The sequence below is a fragment of the Stenella coeruleoalba genome (assembly GCF_951394435.1).
Source record: "Stenella coeruleoalba genome assembly, chromosome: 2".
Taxonomy (NCBI): Eukaryota; Metazoa; Chordata; class Mammalia; order Artiodactyla; family Delphinidae; genus Stenella; species Stenella coeruleoalba.
Genome location: NC_137147.1, coordinates 38,081,980 through 38,095,097, shown reverse-complemented (window position 1 = coordinate 38,095,097; position 13,118 = coordinate 38,081,980). Strand labels below are relative to the sequence as shown.

The window sequence follows — 13,118 nt, the reverse complement described above, 5'->3', positions numbered from 1 at the left end:
AAAATTCATGCAGAAAGTTCATATACCCACATGTACCCACATGTAGCTCTCTCAATTATGACATCTTACAAAACTATAGTAATTTATCAAAACCAGGCAATTGACAATGGCACAATACAATTAACCAGACTATAGACATTATATATTTCAGCATTTTTTTTACATGCAGTCATTTTTTTGGTGTACAGCTTTATAAAATTTTATCACATGTACAGATCCATGTAATATATGTATATTTTTAAAAAGAGAAACCACTTCTTCCTTAAAAATATTTTCCACATTTAGGACTAGTATACATTTCATAAAATATAGTGACAGCAAGTATGATATTCCATAGTAAGCAAAAATACTGCTTCCCACCACAGTCTGTGTTCTCAGGATAAATGGGTACATCTTTAATGAGAGTGACCCTGGGACATGACACACGATAACGAAAGAAATTGATCTTAGTAGAAACTAGCTCTATGCTGCTAACTCCCGAAGTAATACCTATCCCCTGAAGTACAGACACAGAAGCCTTCTTGAATGTCTCATTGCCATTCAAATCTAACAAGTCCAAAAGAGAACTCTTATTTTACACCACCTTCTCTTCAACAACCAAATGCACTTTTCATCTTATTAAATTGTAAAGCCACACCTAGTTGCTCAGACCAAAACTAAAGCATCATTCTTCAATTCATTCTTTGATTCCTCTCCTACCTCTACTCTATCAACAATTCCTATTGGCTCTCCCTTCAAAATAGAGCCTCAGTACAACCCCTTCCCACTACCTCTACCAGCATTCTTGCATCCTTTAAGAGTATATGCTTTTCCACTTACTAGCTATCTGTCTCTGGGCCAGTTACTAATTCTCTCTAGGATTCTATTTCCTCTCTTACAACTTTACAGTTACTTTAGAATCTTTACAAATGAGTTGTGCTAAATGATATAACATATAAATCAGTTTTTAAAAAGTCCAGTAGGGAGTAAGTATCCATGAAATGTTATGTATGTATCATCGTCGTCATCAACATCATCATCATCATGGAAATAGCTCCCAAACAACTAATTTTTCACTCAGCAGAAAGAATATCCCCTTCCTTCAATACAACTCTCTACCCCCTTACTATACCTGTGTTCTTAATCTTATTTATCACTACTTTAATTTACATTACACATTTATTTATTTGCTTGTTGATATCTACCTTCCCTATTAGAAATGCAAAATCTGTAAGTACAGGCCTGGGCCTTGTCCTTTTTGCTCACTGCTGTATTTCCAGAATACAGACCAGTTCCTGGAACATAATAAGTATTCAGATATTTTTTCCTGTAAGTTCACACACTAAAAACCTAGGAAACGTTTTTTCAGAAACATCCTTCTTTTCAAGTCAAACTTCACTACTGGCGATACAAAAACATAGAAGGAATACACACTATTAATGCACGTGAGAGAATAAAATATTTCGAAGCTAAGGTGACACATACCTTGGCCATGTTAAGATAATAAATAAATTAAGAAGGCCTATTGTCATTCATCAAGCATGAATGCTCATGCTTGGCCTGGCAAGTTTTGCAGAGTACTATTATAGAATTTTATCCTTTGAATGAGAGGCCATAGACGTAATTTGCCTACTTTACTAGGAATAATTAGAATAATCTGTTAAAATTTGATAAGCCTTTTATATGCTCTCCTGTAGCCTTTTAAGCTTAAGACAACTTAAGACAAGCTAATTTTATAAGCTTATCACATTTAATGAATTGGTAATTCTGGCATATACACTAGTAAATGTCTTATCTAAAAAGTCTTATATTTTTCTTATTCACCACAAGGGGATTATTTTAAAGATAATTATGTTAGATTAAAGATGGCTACAAATTCTCTGACACCCCTTCCATTGACAGGCAGGGTCTATATTCCTTTCCCTTGAATCTAGGCATACTCTATAACTATTTTACTAATAGACTACGGTTACTATAATCATATGCCAATATCTGGGCCCAAGCCTTAAGAAACTAGAAGCTTCCAATTTCTCACTGTTAGAACACCTGCTCTTAGAATCTAGCTTTCGTGTTGTGAGGAAACCCATTCTTCTAGAAAGTTCCACATGGAGAAGAATTAAGGCCCTTGGTCAATAGTCTTGGCTGAGCTCCCAGCTAAGCACTGGCCTTAGGCTGAACAATTTAAAATATTGATATAAGAAGACATTTCTGGTAACACTTAAGGCTGTGCAGGTGGTTCAACCATCACTTCCCTTTCTATTTATATTCATATTTAATAAGGATAGTTAAGATAGGAAGGAAAATGTCCTATCAATCTATGACTGTATGTGCAGCACACAGCTTGACATCAGCTTACCAGCCATGTATGTGGCTGAGCCAACTCAGAAGTGAATTTTTCAGACCCATTCAAGCCATCCCAGCTGAAAACACATGGACCAGAAAGTCATGCCTTCCTAGACCTGCATAAGTTACAGATTCATGAGTGAAATAAATGGCTGTTCTTGTTTTAAGCCACTAATTTTGATTAGTTATGCAACTTTAATATTCTAATAAGTAGTTTTATTAATAGCCTAATAAAACAGATTGATTCTTAACTGATTAGAAAACCTAGGAGAGGAGGGTAACGAGCTCCTTAAGATGCGCATCACAGCCCAACAGCATATTTTAGAAAATGTTTTTTTAACATTTAATACATTTTAGTACTTAAAAACACCTATTATTTTCATAATATACACATTAAAGTCATGAATGAATGTTTAATGTTCTCAAAAAGAGACGAAGGTTAGAAGACTGAATAATGCCATATAGCCAATCACAGATTTCACTATTCATTTATGTATCATTTAATTCAGTAGATATTTATTGAACACTTATTACATGCAGCCACTGCAATAGTCACTAAGGATTCAACATGATCCCTGCTCTCAAATAGTATTCTCTACTACCTATAGAAAGGTATTAATCTTTATTTTTTATCAGGGCCCTTAATTTTATTTATTTATTTATTTTTAAAATTTTTATTGGAGTATAGTTGATTTACAATGTTGTATTAGTTTCAGGTATACAGCAAAGTGAATCAGTTATACATATAATTATATCCACACTTTTTTAGATTCTTTTCCCATATAAGCCATTACAGAGTATTGAGTAGAGTTCCCTGTGCTATACAGTAGGTCCTTATTTGTTATCTATTTAATATATAGTAGTGTGTATATGTCAATCCCAATCTCCCAATTTATCCCTCCCTCCCATTACCCCTGGTAACCATAGGTTTGTTTTCTACATCTGTAACTCTATTTCTGTTTTGTAGATAATTTGTACACTGTTTTTTAGATTCCACATATAAGCAATACCATATGATATTTGTCTTTCTCTGTCTGACTTATTTCACTCAGTATGAAAACCTCTAGGTCCATCCATGTTGCTGCAAATGGCATTATTCTTTAATTCTCCCAACTCACATGCTTTGGAAGGAGGCTAATGATCATTTCCTTTCCATAGTTTACAAAAATTCACAAATAAACTTATAGCCACTCTAAGTATATAAACTAAATATAGTTTATTTCTCAGGGTTAAACAATTTGCAGAGTCAAACAAAATCTATGTTTAGCTAATTAATTGTAACTCTGCCTCCACTCTTATGAGTTGCTCAGGATAACAGATCAGATGATGATATCCAGTTCTCTGAATAAACTGTGTTCTCCAGTCACTTCATTTTGTTTGCTCCTTAGGTCAAGCTGCAGCCATTCATCTTCTTATTAATGATTTATATTTTTTAGACTTTTTGTGCCTGTTCAAGTTGACATCCAACATTTACTTTTCCTAATTATCTTTCTTTTATAAATCTTGGCGAGTAATAATTGGCCTTAGACTAAGCAATTTAAAATACTGACATGAGAATGCATTTCTGGTAACCATTAAAGCCACATAAGTGGTTCATTCATCATTTCCATTTCTATTCACTAAAGTCCACCTTTAATAATGATATTTAAGACATGGAAGAAGAATATTCCACCAATGTATGATTTTATATGTATCACACAGCCTGCTAAAACATGCGAAATCCCTCCAGTTGGCCTTAGAACAAAGTGAAGAAGCTGATCATCAGATCTCCAAGTTCGAAGTTTTATTCTCCTTCCAGCTGTCTCATAATGGCTCCTGGTTTCCCTGGATGCTCTTTTGCAATTACCCATATATGTAAGCTGCCTCTAGGCATCCACTTATGAAACAGATATCTTCTCTTTCCCAGTCTTCACTTAATCTATGCCCCATTTCATCTAGTACCTGAACCATGCCAACTATTTTGTTAGAAATTAATCTCATTAATTACTTTATATTAAGTGTTAAATACTGAAAACTAATACAATATCCCTCTTAGGGATGTTGTAATTTTGAAGGAGGAATTCCACACAATACAATGAGTTGATTGAATCATTACTTGAATTAACTCTCAACTAGTAAGATAAGTTGATACACAGAAGGGACCATTTTTTAAATTTATCAAAATTATAGGGGCTTCCCTGGTGGTACAGTGGTTGAGAATCTGCCTGCTAATGCAGGGGACACGGGTTCGAGCCCTGGTCTGGAGAATCCCACATGCCGCAGAGCGGCTAGGCCCGTGAGCCACAACTACTGAGCCTGCGCATCTGGAGCCTGTGCTCCGCAAAAAGAGAGGCCGCAATAGTGAGAGGCCCCCGCTTGCCACAACTAGAGAAAGCCCTCGCGCAGAAACGAAGACCCAACAAGCAAAAATTAATTAATTATCATTAATTAATCATTAATATCATTAATTAATTAATAATTAATATCATTAATTAATTAATAAAATATCATTAATTAATTAATCATACCCCCAACATCTTCTAAAAAAAATTATAGCATAGTATTGGACACATTTCAACAGTTTACAGCTAATCCCATGATTATCATAAAAACGACATCAAAATAGTTTCAATAATTATATGGCAATGACTATTATTTTTTATTGAAGTGTAGTTGATTTACAATACTATATTTGCTTCAGGTGTACAGCACAGTGATTTAGTATTTTTATAGATTATACTCCACTAAAAGTTATTACAAAATAATGGCTATAATTCCCTGTGCTGTATAATACTTATCTATTTTATACATAGTAGTTTGTATCTCATAATCCTGTAACCCTAACGTGTCCCTCTCCCCTACCCACTCCCCAGTGGTAACCACTGGTTTGTTTTGTGTATCTGTAAGTCTGTTTCTATTTTGCTCTATACATTCCTTTTACTTTTTAGATTCCACATACAAGTGATACCAAATAGTACTTGTCTTTTTCTGTCTGACATATTTTACTAAGCATAATATTCTCTAGGTCCATCAATGTTGCTTAAATTGGCAGAATTTCATTCTTTTTTATGGCTGAATTAATATTCCGTTGTATATATACACCATGTATTCTTTATCCATTCATCTGTTGATGGACACTTGGGTTGCTTCCATACCATGGCAATTGTAAAATAATGCTGCTATGAACATTGGGGTGCATGTGTCTTTTCAAATTAGCATTTTTGTTTTTTGCCAGGTACTCAGGAGTGGGATTGCTGGATCATGTGGTAGTTTTATTTTTAGTTTTTTGGGGAACCTCCACACTGTTTTTGAGAGTAGGTATACCAATTTACTTTCCCACAAGTGTACAAGGGTTCCCTTTTCTCTACAACCCCGCCAACATCTGTTATTTGTAGACTTTCTTATGATGGCCATTCTGACTGATGGAAGGTGATATCTCATTTTGGTTTTGATTTGCATTTCTCTAATAATTAGTGATGCACATGTTTTCATGTGCCTGTTAGTCATCTGTATGTTTTCTTTGGAAAAATGTCTGTTCAGGTCTTTTACCAATTTTTGATTGACTTGTTTGGTTTTTTTGATATTGAGTTGTATGAGCTGTTTATATATTTTTGGATATTAACCCCTTGCCAGTCATATCATTTGCAAATATTTTCTCCCATTAAGTGGGTTGTCTTTTCATTTTGTCGATGGTTTCTTTTGCTGTGTAAAAGCTTTTAATTTTAATTAGGTCTCATTTATTTTTGCTTTTGTTTCCTTTGCCTTAGGAGACAGATCCAAAATAATATTATGTCCAAGAGTGTTCTGCCTGTTTTCTTCTAGGAGTTTTATGGTTTTGAGTCCTACATTTAGGTCTTTAGTCCATTTTTGAGTTTATTTTTGTATATAGCATGAGGAAATGTTCTAATCTCATTCTTTTACATGTAGCTGTCCAGTTTTCCTAGCACCACTTGCTGACGAGACTGTCTTTTCTCCATTGTATATTCCTGCCTCCTTTGTCAAAGATTAATTTACCATAGGTGTATGGGTTAATTTCCATTCCATTGAACTATGTGCCTGTTTTCGTGGCAGAACCATACTGTTTTGATTACTGTAGTTTTGTAATAGAGTCTGAAGTCAGGGAGGGTGATACTTATAGCTTTGTTCTTGTTTCTCAATATTGCTTTGGCAATTCAGGATCTTTTGTGGCTCCATTTTAATTTTAGGATTATTTGTTCTAGTTCTGTGAAAAATATCATGGGTATTTTAATACGGATTACATTAAATCCACAGATTGCTTTGAGTAGTATGGCCATTTTAACAGTATTAATTCTTTCAATCCAAGAGCAGGGGATATCTTTCCATTTATTTGATCATCTTCAATTTCCTTCATCAAAGTTTTATTGTTTTCAGAGTATAGGTCTTTCAGCATCTTGGTTAAGTTTATTCCTAGGTATTTTATTCTTTTTGATATATAAACTTAAATGGGATAACTTTCTCTTTCTGATAGTTCTTTACTGGTGTATAGAAAAGCAACAGATTTCTGCATATTAATCCTGTATCTTGCAACTTTACTGAATTCATTTATTAGTTGTATTTTTCAGGGTATTTACATATATTCTTATATTATATCTTTTTTATTAAAAAAAAATTTTAAAACACAAGGAAACAACAATGGTGTGATTCAGATACTGCAGTGGTTCAATGATTTGATTCAGAGATTTTCTTTTGCCCTTCAAATTATAAAATGCAAACAACAGATCACTCTACCTAGTTGTAAGTCTACTTTTATCAGTTACAGAAAAGAAAAAAGGAAAAAAAAAGAGAAAATATAGTAAGTACTGAATGGATTCACTATGTTGAAAAATGGAATTTCTTTTACTTACAGCTGTTCTCTGATTATTTTGTACTAGATAGACGTTTTCAATGTTTTCCAGTAATTTTCATTAACGCTTTTCATTAATGATACCTGCAAGCCACTTCTCTAATCTTTAGTCCCAGAATATGAAAAGAAGCAATAAACAGAGGATAACATTAGATCACTTACTCTTTCTATATATCTATAAAGGGGGTATTACTATTATACTTATATTAATATGGGAACACTAAATACAAAACTTGAAATAGTATTAAAATATCTCTTTACCAAATCACAAGTATTATTGATCCAAGACCCAAAGAGTAAAGTGGCATCGCCAACAACCTAAATAAACTGTTGAGGTTCCCTAAGAACAGTATCTGTGGAATAGCCGAGATCTTCTTATGTATTCTGAAAAATAGGGTCATAACCTGTCTTCTTGCTGAACCTCCAAATAATTTATTCTTGCTTCCAAATCTTTGTTCATTCAGTTCCTTTGTGGTGGATCTCAAAATACGACCATACATTTTTCCTATCTTGGTATGCACATCTCTTTGCAATGAAACTTTATTGCTCCTCCCACCAAAAGGTGGAATCTACTTCCTTTCATTTGTGCTGGCTTTATGACTTCCAGTAAAATAAGGCAGAGATGATATTATGCAATTTCCAGAGACATTAAGGGACTTACTTGTTTTGCTTTTGCTTTCTTGGAATGCTGTCTTGAGACACCATCATTCATGAGGAAGCCTGGAATGTACTGACAGCAAGATAGCAAGGATGGAGAGGTATAGTTATCCAGTGGTCCCAGCTAAACCTTGTCCCTAGCCAAGGTGCCAACTATATGTAGCTACCTGAGGGAAATGAACTGAAGAACTAATTATCCAGTCAACCAATAGAGTCATGAAAAATAATGAATCACTGTGGTATGAAGTCACTCTGTCTTGGAGTCATTTCTTACACAGCAATAGATAACTGATACAAAGCCCTCTCCCTTTTCCTTCATCCTTCCTAGATCCCAGGCACTCTTTGGGGCTTATTATTTCCTTTATAAAACCTTCTCTGATTATCCTAGGTAAAGGAATTTCTCCTATTCTTCTACAGAACCTATCAATACCTGATTCCTTAAAAGAGTAATTATATGCCTTGGTTTATATTTTATATTCCCCTATATGTGTTAACATATCATGCTATAAATATAATGAAGTTCTTGAAAGCAATTACCTTTTAAACTCCTTTGTATCTGTCTATTGACAACATAGTTCCAAACACATAACTTCTGAACAGATGAAAAATAGAAGCTGAATTAACTTTAAAGGATTCTCCTTATACAGCAAAGCAAACAGCAAGTACATAAGAACCATCCCAGGTCAAATCTGACTGAGAATATCATTAAAGTATTCTGATTTGCCAGTCTGAAGAGATGGAAGGCAAAAAACAAAACAGCTATTAAGAGGTATAAATCACAAAAGTTATTGCTACAGTGAAAATTATTTGCTAATACTCTAATACCAAGAATATTATAACCTGGGGACATAAGTTACTGGAACTTAGTAGTTTATGAAAAATAAATATATTCTAAGTCATAGTATAATATTGTAGATAAAGATATCATCAAAAATTAATCAAGAAAATATCCCTGTACTAAGTATGGGTTAGAAGTTTAAATGGATATAGTTTAGACAAATTATTCCATTTCTTGGAAGTTATACTATGACATTATAAAATGAGCACACAAAAATGATCACTGAAGTGTTGTTTATAATATATGAAAAAAGTAAAATGTTCAAAAATAAATATTAGGTGATACAAATGATGGTACAACAATACAATTGAAAATTAGGAAGCCATTAAGATTATGACGGGGATTTCTGAGGACATTATCTGAAAAAAATTAAAAGCATATTTTTATTATAAAAAGTTTTCTTAATTTCATTCTTTGTAATATTATATCTGTGAATATGTGTGTGGAGGGTTGATTTATGGGTAGACATAGAAAAGTGACTAGAAGGATGTTTATAAAATGTTAACAGTTCTTATATTTAGGCAATAGGATTTGTGGTGATTTTGATGTTCTTTAAACTTCAGCATTACTTAATATTTGTAATAAACATAAAGAAGTGCCAAAATTTGCAAAAGGGGTAACTTACTTGTATTTCTTAAAATGGCAGAAGCCATAAATCTTTTTAGAGAGCAATTAGATTAATTCCCAGGTGACATATACATAAAAGATCATCAAGAAACCTGAGATGCTAATGGTGATAGCAAACCTTTACTTAGTACTTGTTATGAGCTTTATGTACATTATCTCACCAAATTCACACAATCACCCTAAGTTACTACTTTATCCTCATTGTAAAATATAAGGAACACATTCAGGAAATTAATCTGCCCAGAATCAGATCAGAGCTTCGGTCTCAACAACTACACAACCTAACACCCTTATCAGCTTTAAGATTAATGTTGCAAATAATAATTATTCTACCCCACAGCAGACTTCTGTAGCCAATATTAATTGCTTACTAATCATAGATCTGACCAAAAGTTCTTAAGTGTAAACATCAGATCTCAAATAATTAAGCACCCCCAAGGGCTAGAATATAGACCAAGTAGAAACAGCATGCACCCCTTAAATGATTAAGTACCAAGAGATATTCTGGGCCCATCACTAAACTAGGATATGGTTGAATACAGGCAAAAGTCCTTAAATCTGCTATGGTTGCAACATTACTCAAATAGCATTTAATGCAGTAGAAAAGAAAATTTACTGAGTAATATCTCTGTAACATAAAAGGAAATTTTTAGTTTACTCTGCTTATGCTTATTCACTGTGATACACTATTAAACATTATGATACACATCAACATTACTCAGGAATTTATTTTGAGAGAATTAAAAATTCAAGAAAATTGGATACATACTTAGTAATGGAATTTCTAATTTGTGAATCTTAGAAGGCAAAATACCCAGGGAACATGAGTAATACAAATCTAACATTTATAATCTGCCCATAATCATCCTCAAATTACATACATTCTTACATCTATAAGCTCCCCATCATCCTGATGATGATGATGGGGAGATTAAATTGTATATTCAGTTGTATCAAATTGTATATTCTTAAGTTAATGCTGCATCCATTGGCACTACATCACAATCTAGTTTAGGTGCTCTGTCATCAATTTTTAATGATGTAACAACCTTCATAGGGCCCCTCCTTCCATTTTCTCAAATATTACGGTCAGCCCACTGAACTCAGGAACAAATAAATGTCTTTTATCAGCAGTCTTTGAACACCTTCTTTAAAGCACTGGGCAGATTAAATTGCCCAGGTCCAGGGGTCTGTGTGCTTGTCACTATTCTCTTGCTTCCTTCTAATTTGGAAACTACACCAAACATCAAGTTTCCAAACCAGATAAAGAGGATTTTGGGTTGTGGAATACAGGTTTCATTTTGGAGCTGGAAAAGGAGATGAGATATGGTAAATTTCATTCTGTGAGCATCTCCTCAGTGCATATAACCTATAAACCCTTTACATAGTGGAAACGAAAACAAAATTATAGCTTTTCAAAGGTGAAACTCTGAATAGTTTTGTCTGGCAGACATTTTGGTCAACAGCACCACTGATCTTCTCAGCTCCATTGCTGGCTCCAATCTCTATATGACACATTTATAAAATCACTTACCAAAGAGTTTTTCATTCTGCCTTCAGAACAGCTCAAACTCATAGTCTCCTTCCTATTAAGGTCCCAGAATCTGGTCTTTTCATCCTATGGATAGGTTACCACAAAAGCTTCCTAACTGTTCTATCTCCAGTCTCTGTTACAATACAGTCGGCACATGGCCACCTGGAAAAATTTCCTAAAATGCTGAGATTTTATTTTTCTCCTTAAAAATGTTTAATGTGTACACATAGCCTTTAAGGTAAAGGCACTCTGAGAGAACCTATGGGATCTATACAATGGGGAAAAGTTTCTATCTGCCAGACTCAGTACTTTGTATTTCTTCCATAAGCTAATTTATCACTTCCCTACCTACACTGAGCTATGAAAGAAGAAACCACATCCCTAACTTCTTTTCCAACCAAGTCAGAGTTTTGCCCAGTGAATGAATTTTCAAAAGTTAAATTCACTTGGCTATAAATAAAGGGATGGGAGGCTGGATTTTTCTGACTATGTATCTCTCTAGCTGCCTGTATGGTACCTGAATGATCTTACTACCTATTAAAATTTCATGTAATGCATAGCAAACAATTCATCAGAGGATAGGCAATATATCCTTAAATAAATGTATTCTTTAAGCTCTTTAATGCAGAGTCAGTATCATCTACTTCCTTCATAATCCCTAAGAATAATTAGAATGTTCTTCAACAAAGTGGGTTACTGACAAAAGTGGCGAACTAACATGAAAAAATTACAGCAGCTAAACTAGACTCTGTCCCTTATGGTGAAATAGCATAATTAATTTGTGTCTGTATAGAAGACATTAAATTGTATACACATGATCAAAACTTCTAAGAAGGTATTTTAGCTATTTTATAATTATATTTAGGCCTTTTTTGCATTGGCCAATAATCAGAGTACGCATCAACATATCAAGCATACATTTATTAAGTGCTTACTGCGTGTAAACAGTGCGAAGCATTATGGGAGATATAGGGATATACAATTCTATACACATATTTTTATTTTTTAACTAATACTTGAAGCAATTTGATTGTAAAAATCTATGTTCAACAATGATTATGGATTTTTTCATGTTTCTTAAAAATTTTCTAAACAATGCATCAGAAATCTGATATCAACACTGTAAGAAGCCTGATCATTAAATAACAATACATTTGGCAAAATGCCCTGAAGAGTCAATAAGATCAAAACTAAACAGGTTGACCTTACTTTCTTACTGAAATTGTTCTACATTAAAATCTTGGGTCAGTCTCATCATCACTGACTTAACATTGCCCTTAACAACTTTCATTACTCTTTTCCCTTTAAGTAATGCTTATCTCCTTCACATTTAAGACACACAGCTCCTCTACTGGCTCTTGTCTTCTCCCTCATCTAAAGTGTCTGTACAATTAATCAGTCAAACCAAGACCTTTCGGAGAGTGAAAGAGAGCAATCTTATTAGTTATGCTGGGACAGCAGGGCTAAGGAGGGCTGTCCCAGGTAAACAAGACACACCATGAGTGACTCCACCTTTATTCCAATTCCTTTTTTTGTGGCCCCTTCCCTCATTACAAGAGACAAGGTCTGTAGGCAACTGATGATCATTTGCATCAGAGCTCACTCTGTGAGGAATTCTGTCCATTCATGGGATCTCAACTAACATCTGAACTCATATGTTTTCCCTGTTTACGTGCCCTACCATCTCGTGTTGCAAGGACTTACACAATCACTTTACTGGATGACTGTAGCTCTCAAACTGCCTGATGTGATGCTTAAAAGGAATCATGTCATTTCCTCCTGGCCTAGAGTATTACTCTTCCCCAAATTCCTTTTTACATTCATCTGAGTAGACATAAAGTATAAAACCAAGGCTCTAGAAGCTGAAACCACTATGGGTTTTTTTTGCTGAGCCTGAGGGTTTAAAATGAACAGAGAATTTTTTTGAATATATGAGTGAGATGAGAAAAGTATTTTCTAGGGAAGGCAAAATGAGTTGGTCAAGGTGTAAGGAATTTGATTTGACAGTGCAGTCCAAAATTTGCAAACTGTATTCTTTAGGAACACTATAATTCCCTGTGATGATAACAGATGTTCGTCTTAAAAAAATTTTCTGGATCAAATAAGTTTAACATTAGTTCTCCCTCTGGGAGAGTCCCAATTCACATTAGCATATCACAATGCATATTATCATATCAAAAGCTCTGAGAAACCTTGCAGTAAAGACACCATTTTTCATACTTGTTTGCTCTTGGAACGCTTTTTGTTCATTAAAAACCTACGAACAGAGACCTTCAAGATGGCAGAGGAATAAGACG

At 34.0% G+C, this 13,118-nt stretch overlaps 1 protein-coding gene across 8 annotated transcripts in view; it reads right to left on the bottom strand.

Moving 5' to 3' along the window:
* KCNH5 (potassium voltage-gated channel subfamily H member 5) overlaps positions 1 to 13,118 on the bottom strand; it is a gene marked incomplete at both ends in the record, with an annotated part of 574,893 nt that overhangs the window by 116,653 nt on the left and 445,122 nt on the right. The window lies entirely within an intron of this gene.